At 37.4% G+C, this 9,094-nt stretch overlaps 1 long non-coding RNA gene across 1 annotated transcript; it reads left to right on the top strand.

Annotated features, from left to right (window-relative positions):
* Positions 1-7,549: 7,549 nt before the first annotated feature.
* Positions 7,550-8,317, top strand: LOC149171628 (uncharacterized). Its single transcript, XR_016259571.1, has 2 exons — positions 7,550-7,652; positions 8,272-8,317. It is a non-coding gene; the product is annotated as an uncharacterized LOC149171628 (long non-coding RNA).
* The last annotated feature ends 777 nt before the right edge of the window (positions 8,318-9,094 follow it).

Genomic DNA, 9,094 nt, shown 5'->3' with positions numbered 1-9,094 from the left:
ACTGAATGCAAGGTTTAAAAGTTTGACCTGAGTCCATATTTCAAAGTAGAGTCACCAACTATGCTACGGGTATGGATGTTTATATTGCTGCTGTGCGATGGACAACTTTGCCATCCTCTCTTACTGGTGTTTCTTTTCATTCCATTAGAAAATAAATGCCCAAAGGAACAATGCCTAGATATCCTAACTGAATGCAAGGTTTAAAAGTTTGACCTGAGTCCATATTTCAAAGTAGAGTCACCAACTATGCTAGGGGTATGGATGTTTATATTGCTGCTGTGCGATGGACAACTTTGCCATCCTCTCTTATTGGTGCATGTTGCAGGAGTTGAACAGGACTTATCATTTAGAAGTCAGTTTCTGTGTCATTTGAGCTAAAGCAGCTTAAAAATACATTCTTTAAAATACTCTACAATAACATTATTCATTTATAGCTAGGGAACAGCGGGGTCCTGCCTTGGAGCCCCCTATGGACACTTGCTTTAGTCTTAGCCTTCTTGGTCCAGCAAAGAAACTCGCCTTAAGAGAGTCTCCATTGAAGGTTAGGAAAACAGAAGGTAAGGTATAGAAGGTAAAGAAGGGTTTGTTAACTACGGTACTCTCTGAGTTCGCCTAGCTGAATTAGCTATGGCATGCATTGCCCAAAAAGAATGTGGTAATGGATTAAATAATAATAATCCATGAAACAAGATTTGGTTGTCATTTTGCCAAACAGTGAGGGGGCCTTTTACATCCTTCTTTGTGTTCTATCTTTGGCTCATGGATGCCTAGTGTTACAACTTGACACAATCAAATAAACAAATATTTATTTCTAAATGTACAATATATTTCAGTTTACTTACTGCATTTTGAGGTTGAACACTCTTGAAGATATGTAAATTTTTCACGATGAAAATTATAACATGTAATTTTTTTAATGGTTAATCAACAACAATTGAAAAACAAAGGCATGCAGTCAGTCCCTGGCAAGAAACAGAGCTTCAAAAGGAAAAAGTTGGATGTTACATGGCATATAATGCACTAAGGACAATAAGGGGGAAGAGTATCACAACTAAAATCCCAAACGATCTTGTAAATGTACATGTATTACTTAAGCTGATGAGCCAGTGCAAAATAAGTTGGTGAGCCAAGTTCCATTGAGGCCTGGGTGCCTATGTGTATAAAATGTGTTAGGCTAATGGGCCAGAGTATTTATGAATTTTAAAGGCCAAAGTCCCTATGTTATCAAGCCAGAGACAACGTGGTAAAACACTAGTGAGCCTAACAAACAATGTAAATGTACTAGAATTAACACAATGACACCATGGTGAGCCTAACAAACAATGTAAATGTACTGAGATTAACACCATGGCTGTAAAATGAGACAAAAAGAAGAGGGCTAAAAGTCCACAACTGGAAAAGCGTCTTGAAAAATTATAATATACCATGAAAAATATAAAGCAAAGTGTACCATGCCTATAAAAAGTTATTCTCCCATTCAGAGAGATATACCATGAAAAATATAAAGCAAAGTGTACCATGACTATAGAAAGTGGTTCTTCCATTCAGAGAGATATGGATCGTTGGAAACAAGTGTCCTGTGAAGTCCTAAAAGGTATCTAAAAGCCCCTGAAGACAGTAGAAACTCTTAGAGCCACAGTACTTTCGACATCTCTGACCTGCCGAGTTAGTCACCCTAAAACTAGTGGCACAGCCTGAAGAACTACAAGTGCAAAAAAGAGGTAAACTATTAAGAAGAATGATAAAAAAATAATTACTATATTCCTTAACCAAGTGAAACGCCTGTAAATAAAGGCTAGCAAACCCTCTTCCTGCTTTATGTTCACCCCAGAATTGGAAAATAATAGATCTCTATACCCCAATACTGTTGAACTACACAGAGCAATCCGTTTCCTCACCATTCATCCTACCACTACCCCAACATAAATTTTACTTGGGGTTTCTTCCATGACATCTATGTTAAGCTAGCCTAATTTAACTTGCATCAACGTTCACGAAGGTTATATTAATCAAAATTGTGGACATCATCTTAGTATTGAAGATAGTGGCAATTTTTAGAATTGTTAGCACCTTACGTCAATCAATCGCAAAAAATGATTCTACCTTGGAATTACAGTGACAAAAATTCACCTCAAAATGATCAATGGTTACCATGCTACTTTCTGAAAATACAAGCAATGGGGGATAATGACACCGCAGAGCATATGCTAGACCTAGAAAAAGACTCAACCCATGAATTTATGATGTTTGAGAACTTCAATTGTGAAAAACAGGCATAAGAAATATAGGCACAAACAGATTATATATTATCATACCAAGCAATTGAAACAAGAGGTTGAGAAAAGTATAGATCCAAAAGAGCATCTATGCTCAACCATTGTGATGTGAGCTGGTTGTTTGTCGTATTTTTCCTGGACTAAAAGAGTTGGACTAAGGGTGTTTTAGAATTTCACTTATGAGAATAAGACACAAGGCATATGTGAACAAACAAATAACAGATTATCATACCAAGCCATTGAAACAAGTGGTTGAAAAAGTAAAAAATCCAAAACAACATCTATGCATAACAATATAAAGCTGCTTCAGCCATGTGATGTAAGTTTGTTGTCAATTATGAAAACAGGACAAGGCATATAGGCACAAGCAGATTACAAATTATCGTACTAATCAATTGAAAAAAGATCTTGGAAAAGTACGAATCCCACAGAGCATCTTCAACCATATGCCATATGCGTGGTTGCTTGAGCCCTCTGATGTGAACTTGTTATGAAATAAGGTACAAGGCACATGACCACAAACAGATTTTCTATTACCATACCAAGCAATTGAAGAGGTTGAAAAAGTACAAATCCAAAAGACCATTTATGTTCAACCATATGCTGGTTGAGCCCTGTGACGTGAGCTGTTTGTTTGTGTCTCTGCCCTCAGATTGGGGAAGTTTTAGAACTTCACTGCTAAGCTTTAAATAGATATTTTTGAGCAAATTTTTATGTAATTTTTTACTCCATTAAATAGTTCTATTGTCTGTCAACATTGTAATCCTATTGCTTGTAATATGGGAACTTGGAAGGTCAATATGTGGAGAAAGTCCCCTGATATGGAGGCCATGTTCAGTAGATAGGGCCGAGAACGGTGTTTATAGGATTCTTGGCTAGAAGACAAAAAAATTTACAAATATCAAAAATACCCAATTGTGACTTTGCTTACATCCTAATATCTCCTACTGGGTCTCTCCAAGATGTAAACAAAAATATGTTATCCAATTAAGATCACCTCAATCTATGAAAGTGTTATCCAATATGATCAGACTTCAAGAGAAGTATTGTTCAATTTGCGTGGTGCTGGAACATGAATATTAATCAATCCCTACACGGTTTGATTGTGTTGGATTCCTGGCTTAGCATCTCATAACATAAATATTCGCAATTTGTTTAGGAAGCGTAAGCATAGAGAAAGAAATTGTACCAGAGTCTCCAAAGACTTCTTGTATGTCTCTCCTGTGATGGATGCCACAACACTGATGTTACTTTTTGTCATGTAGAAATTCAACAAACTATGGAACCTTCTCTTATTTAAGAATTCAAATAGCATTTTTCATGCTCACCTTCCAAATTAGGAAAATGGGTTTGCCTTCTCTGCCTACCAATTTCTGGAGTATTTTTCTTCTCAAACCCTGCATTCAAAATAGCCAACATACAAACCACCGAGTTTTCATCAAATTCTCTGTTGTAATCCTTTGGAATTGAAATCAAAACTTTATTAATCTCCTCACATGAACAAAAACAGTTAATTGGACCAAGAGACAAATTAGGATGCAAGTACAACAATATGGGAGTTCTCCATGTTGCTGTTGTGATGATGAATATCAGAGGCAACAACATACTTGCATTTTTCGCTTGAGAATGATCCTTCAACAAGTTAGATTGTGGAAGAGTTTCCATGGCCTTACATGCATGGGGGTTGACACAAAGCACATGCCTGTAGGCAGATTGGATCCATGGTGGGAAGCTTGAGAAGGCGCACCTCCCACCATATTGAACCACTACCCCACTGGTTATATAATTAAATTTTCATTTAATTCTCAATATAAATTGATTTTAAGTCACCCTATAAAATCGTTTATGCTGTTGAACTGTAAACATTAACATTATCCTTTATCCATATTGTGAATATCTATTACATGTGGTGTACTGCCAATGAGTAGTGGCAAGTCAAACTTGTTGGGTATTCAAACTCACTGACTGGTAGGAGTTTCACGTGTGAATGAATCAATTCAGCTTGCTTTCTGTGTTGAGTTGAATTTGACACAGTGGCTTGACAAACTTTTGTAAGAAGGGTCATTAGATCGATGCCTCTTCTCATGACACACTTATTTTCCTAATTGTAAGGCCCATCTCCATCTTCAGGTGCTCTTGCAATGTGTAGTTGTAGCTTTCCCAATCCTATTAAGGGCATGCTATACTCATACTTTTAACTTGCATGATCAAAACCTGATCTGAAGGTGCTCTTTGTATTGCTACAAGATCTTCTCTATTTGTTTGGCTTTAATGTTTAATCTCAGCATTTCCAGTCACATCCAGGGTCCGGTTTCCTTCCCTTCAACTTGTCATTGGAGTTCAATGCCCTCTCCTTCAGAAATCTTCTTTTAACACTTTATCATAGAATTTTTGTAAGCTCTGTTGTACAGGGATTTTTGTAATGCTTTGAAATTGAAATCAAAACTTTATTAATCTCCTCACATGAACAAAAACAGTCAATTGGACCAAGAGACAAATTAGGATGCAAGTACAACAATATGGGAGTTCTTGATTCATTGTTCATGATAAGGAGAAATGGTTGCACCATTCTAATTGTACTGAATGAAGATTTTCTCCATGTTGCTATTGTGATGATGAATTTCAGAGGCAACAACATACTTGCATTTCCAGTCACATCCAGGGTCCGGTTTCCTTCCCTTCAACTTGTCATTGGAGTTCAATGCCCTCTCCTTCAGAAATCTTCTTTTAACACTTTATCATAGAATTTTTGTAAGCTCTGTTGTACAGGGATTGTTGTAATCCTTTGAAATTGAAATCAAAACTTTATTAATCTCCTCACATGAACAAAAACAGTCAATTGGACGAAGAGGCAACAACATACTTGCATTTTTCGCTTGAGAATGATCCTTCAACAAGTTAGATTGTGGAAGAGTTTCCATGGCCTTACATGCATGGGGGTTGACACAAAGCACATGCCTGTAGGCAGATTGGATCCATGGTGGGAAGCTTGAGAAGGCACACCTCCCACCATATTGAACCACTACCCCACTGATTATATAATTAAATTTTCATTTAATTCTCAATATAAGCTGATTTTAAGTCACCCTATAAAATTGTTTAGGCTGTTGAACTGTAAACATTAACATTATCCTTTATCCATATTGTGAATCTCTATTACATGTGTTGTACTGCCAATGAGTAGTGGAAAGTCAAACTTGTTGGGTATTCAAACTTACTGACTGGTAGGAGTTTCACGTGTGAATGAATGAGTTCAGGTTGCTTTCTGTGTTGAGTTGAATTTGACACAGTGGCTTGCTCTCTGTATTGCTACAAGATCTGCTCTATTTGTTTGGCTTTAATGTTTAATCTCAGCATTTCCAGTCACATCCAGGGTCCGGTTTCATCTTAGTAGTACCATTGCTTATCCCTTATTGTATCGTAGCTTGTCTTATGCTATCTCTTATTCGCTATGTCTAGCTCACAGACTTTCTATGCTGAGAGTCAACATTCAAGTTAATTGTATGATAACAATGTCTCAAACAGTTGTGGCATATGTTTTGCCTTGCTGTCTTCTATAACAGCAGCATATTTAATCTACCGCATGGTCCAGGCTTTACCTGTTTTGTCTTCCTGGCTGGCTGAGAGCCCTGTATTCTATAACAATGTCTCACCTTATTGTCTTCGAGCATATTTAATCTACCGCATGGTCCAGGCTGTACTTGTTTTCTCTTCCTGGCTAGCTGAGAGCCCTGTACCTTTACTTAGGCTTCGGAGGGACTCACTATACAGCATTGGCAATGTTATATCATATTCCTGAATGATCTGAATGACTATGCTGACTGCTTTCTATCAAATATTTTGGAGAGGCCTGAATGAAGTCTATGAATTTCAATTAGATTAGCAAAGAGTTTTGACCTTAAGGTTCAAGGTTGGCTACTTAATACCAGCTGCATTTTCTGTCATATACCTCTTATGTATCCTTTAGTTCAATCATTGAAGTACATTATCAAGTACTAATGGTTACACCCCTCTCTTATTCGTATTCAACGCCTATTTATTACATCTACTCAACACACATGAGAGGGACTATGTTGGTCAAGCGGGTCTGTTGATCAACCCGCTCATTACACAGTTTTGACCCAATCCAAACACTGGTTAATGCCTATCATGGGCAGCAGTACTGAACATAAAGGTATGCCATGAAAGCATTGGCCAATTAATTCTTGTCTTCTTGATACAGACAACTCACATATTGTTGTAGTTCCTTTGCTCTATGTATTTTCTGGTACACTATGTCAATAATTGTAACACTGTAGTGAGCAGAATGAATTCTATAGAACTGAAATCAATCCAGAAGCCCTAACCAGAAGTTTGTAACCAAAGTTGCTACATAAATTACTACAGATCTGGAACTATCCTTTAGCTCCTTCTTTGCTCAGGATCTGCTGACATAGGAGCCACAATTCCCTTCCTTTTCATCACTGTTCTGCCTCACGTCAGCTACAGAAGTCGGAACCTGTGAGGGCTTTTACAAGGTATCACCGGAGGGTTAACATGCTGATAACGCCTGCACTCTATGAAGCACATAATGTTTTTAAGGGATCAAAGATTTTCAACTTATGGACCTTAGTACATGCTTAGCCATTTTTCTAATCTCATTTTGTTATTGGTGGATTGAACTGGTGGTATTGCCTTACTATATAATTCCATTGTAATTAGTTGTTGTTTTCTCTTTCTTAGGAGGAAAGATGCTTGCCTGGAACAAGCTAGGTATTTTTTCTTATAAGAAACAAAAAATCTAGATTTGAAGTGCCTGTGAACCACATTCGTTTTATTGTCACTGTTTATGAAAACTATATCTTTCTTGTGCTGAAGTTATACTTCCCCACAGTTAGTGATGTTCCGCTTCCTCTATTTTCACAGAGGGCAGTGCATATTACACCATCCATGGCAAATGAACTGATTCAGGTAGTGCTTTTGATATTGCCAGAAAGGTTCACAGGTATTTCTGCCAGCTACGTTTCTATTTAAGATGTTGCCACTTTGAAGCTTTTTGCTGATTGACATTTTGAACTCTTCTCTGATTCAGATCCTTAAGACAGAAGGAGTTGAGTTTGTTGTTGCACCTTATGAAGCGGATGCTCAACTGGCTTACTTGTCTAGGTTGGAGCCAGAGAAAGGTGGACTAGTAGCTGTTATCAATGAAGACAGTGATTTAATGACAAGAATTATTCACAGGTTATACTTGAAGCTTCATAGGCTCAGTTGGCATTTGCTCAAGATTCATTATTTCCCTGATTCAGATCCTTAAGACAGAAGGAGTTGAGTTTGTTGTTGCACCTTATGAAGCAGATGCTCAACTGGCTTACTTGTCTAGGTTGGAGCCAGAGAAAGGTGGAATAGTAGCTGTTATCAATGAAGACAGTGATTTAATGGCAAGAACTATTCACAGGTTATACTTCAAGCTTCATAAGCTCAGTTGGCATTTGCTCATGATTCATTATTTTAGCAAGGACTGGTATTAAATGTTTTGAACTGCATAACCTCGTTGTCCTTTATTTAGCCGTGCTAAAACCCAATGCACTTTCTTTAAAGTCTAGGTTTCTGACAGTTTGTATCCCTAAGTTCAGCTGATGTGGGACAAAAGTATAACTCGTACTGTTTTGGCGGTTACTCTGCCTTCCTTTTGTAATCTTGGCTCTTGTCTTGATGCTAGAGAATACAGCTAGCTTCATGGTCTTGAGCAAGGCAAGTTAATTAACAAACAAAATGGTGACCGGACTGACTGGCTTAAATGTCTTCTTTGCAGGCATGTGTGTCCTCGCAGGTTGTGACTTTCTTTTATCAGTCCCTGGTATCGGGATCAAACGGCCACATTCATTGGTGTTAAAGTATAAAAACTCCACAGTTAGTGATGTTCCGCTCCCTCTAATTTCACAGAGGGCAGTGCATATTACACCATCCATGGCAAATGAACTGATTCCTTACTTGTCTAGGTTGGAGCCAGAGAAAGGTGGAATAGTAGCTGTTATGTCATGATATCATCTCTATATGGAGAATACGTGTTTTATATGAGCAATCAGTTTGGTTGAAACATACTAGTATCTTGAACCAGCCATAGCCCACGAAGGTGAGGTAAGCTAGAAAATCTCTTGTTATACCTCCCTGTTCATAGCTATGTGATTTATTACACTACTATATCAAGTGAATCCATAATGTATGTGTCATTAAGGTATGTGCTGCTTGCTGCCTGTTTCTACCTATCACCTATAAGGAATCCATAATCATAATGCACCAGTGCTATCCTATCTTGTCATGATTATTGTCTAATTAAATCAATGGATATAGCCCCTGTATCATCTCTTCTCATGTAACCATATCTAACTACGTGAATCAAGTCACTTTTTTAAGCTATCATATTCATTTACATTACTGTGACCTTATCCTGTATGTCGTATAAGTTAATCAATGGCATTCATAGTGACATGTAACTAGCTGTAGTAGGGTTAAGCTTCTGTATCATGCTTATCTATCTGTATCAAGCTTACTGAATGCGAATAGAACTCATATCATGTATTTATTAGGAAGATACAGCTATAAACATAAGTAATAAGAGTAATAGCTTCCAGTATAGAGTAAGCAACAAGGACATGAAACCTGTTGCTTAATGAGTATACTAGGTATAAGCATATTGAACTAAACCCATTGAATACACCAATCTCTAGTCATAAGTTTCAACAAGGTTAAGCTTACTTGCCTAATTGATTCAACTTCATTATTCCAGCTATGTTGTGTACTAATGGTAAAGGTATATGAACCAAACCCATTAGACTAAT

The sequence above is a fragment of the Pinus tabuliformis genome, chromosome 4_2 (assembly GCF_031772625.1).
Source record: "Pinus tabuliformis cultivar Carrire ecotype Pingquan chromosome 4_2, CPIR1, whole genome shotgun sequence".
NCBI lineage: Eukaryota > Viridiplantae > Streptophyta > Pinopsida > Pinales > Pinaceae > Pinus > Pinus tabuliformis.
This window is presented reverse-complemented; position numbering and strand designations above follow the sequence as displayed.